Source organism: Schistocerca serialis, chromosome 1 (genome assembly GCF_023864345.2).
Source record: "Schistocerca serialis cubense isolate TAMUIC-IGC-003099 chromosome 1, iqSchSeri2.2, whole genome shotgun sequence".
Taxonomy (NCBI): Eukaryota; Metazoa; Arthropoda; class Insecta; order Orthoptera; family Acrididae; genus Schistocerca; species Schistocerca serialis.
The window spans coordinates 382,549,813-382,551,439 of record NC_064638.1 but is presented as its reverse complement, the minus strand read 5'-3'; the positions used below and the strand labels follow the sequence as shown (position 1 = coordinate 382,551,439).

At 41.9% G+C, this 1,627-nt stretch overlaps 1 non-coding gene across 1 annotated transcript; it reads left to right on the top strand.

Moving 5' to 3' along the window:
- Window positions 1-555: 555 nt before the first annotated feature.
- Trnas-cga (transfer RNA serine (anticodon CGA)) lies at window positions 556-629 on the top strand. Its single transcript has one exon. It is a non-coding gene; the product is annotated as a tRNA-Ser (tRNA).
- Window positions 630-1,627: the final 998 nt, after the last annotated feature.

The following is a 1,627-nucleotide window of genomic DNA, read 5'->3' as shown; positions in this document are numbered from 1 at the left end:
CCAATTAAATGTGGAACAGATATCATTTGTGCCTCGTGAGAACTTCAACGTGTGCAATACTTAAATCGTTCATTATGAGAATGTGATGACATTCAGCTACGTAACGTTGTTTTCTGAGTTTTAATCGTAACTGGATTCCGTGACGACTACATAACATAACCGCCGCGCCGGAAAAGTCGTCTGACTTCAGATACGTGGTGCTACCCTTTCGAATCCGGGGCGGGTAGCAGCTAGTAAACAGGTTCTCGACGGTGCGTCCTCCATCTTCTGCCTGTTGCCGGCTGTCAGCTGAAAACATTGGGGTGACCGACACAGCAAAGTTCCGCATCAGTTGAGGCGGACATTATCACATTTTCAGGATCTCGTATGCGACATCTACATTTACATCTACGTGGATACTCTGCAAATCACACTGAAGTGCCTGGCAGAGGGTTCATCGAACCACCTTCTCAAGAATTTTTTCACTCTACAGCGGAGTGTGCGCTGATATGAAACTGCCTGGCAGATTAAAACTTTAATTGCGCCAGAAAGCTGTGAGGACGGGGCGTGAGTCGTGCTTGGGTAGCTCAGTTGGTAGAGCACTTGCCCGCGAAAGGCAAAGGTCCCGAGTTCGAGTCTCGGTTCCGGCACACAGTTTTAATCTTCCAGGCAGTTTCACGTTCTTAATAATTCTCTATTACTCCACTATCGTACAGCGGTCGAAAAAAAAACGAACACCTATATCTTTCCGTGCGAGCATTGATTTCTCTTATTTCATTATGATGATCGTTTCTCTGTATGTAGGTCGGCGTCAACAAAATATTTTCGTATTTGGAGGAGAAAATGGATGATTGAAATTTCGTGAGAAGACTCTCCCGCAACGAAAAACGTCTTTGTTTCAATGATGTCCATCTCAAATCCTCTACCATTTCAGTAACTCTCTCTCCCCTATTTCGCGATAATACAAAACATGCTGCCCTTCTTTGAACTTTCTGGATGTACTCGTCAATCCTATCTGGTAAGGATCGCACACCACGCAGCACTATTCTAAAAGAGAACGGACAAGCGTAGTGCAGGCAGTCTCTCTAGTAGATCTGTTAAATTTTCTATGTGTCCTGCCAATAAAAGGCAATCTGCGGTTAGCCTTCCCCACAACATTTTTTATGCGTTCCTTCCAATTTAAGTTGTTCTTAGTTGTAATACCAAGGTATCTAGTTCAATTAACGGCATTTAGATTTGACTGATTTATCGTGTAACCGAAGTTCAACGGATTCATTTTAGCACTCATGTGGATGACCTCACACTTTTGGCTATTTAGGGTCAATTGCCAATTTTTGCACCATAAAGATACGTTTTCTAAATCGTTTCTGTTTTGTTTTGATCTTCTGTGATGACTTTACTAGTCGATAAACGACAGAATTATCTGCAAACAACCTAAGACGGCTGCTCAGATTGTCTCCTAAATCGTTTATATAGATAAGCTACATGTGCAATGTGAAAAGTGACATAATCACATGGATATTCTGAATTAAAGGTAATGAAAATACATTGACAAAATTATAAACATGACGTGTTACAATCAGCATCCGTAGATACTGCAAACCGTTTCTGCAAAGCTGCCAATTCTCTCTGTGCACGTAATAAATTT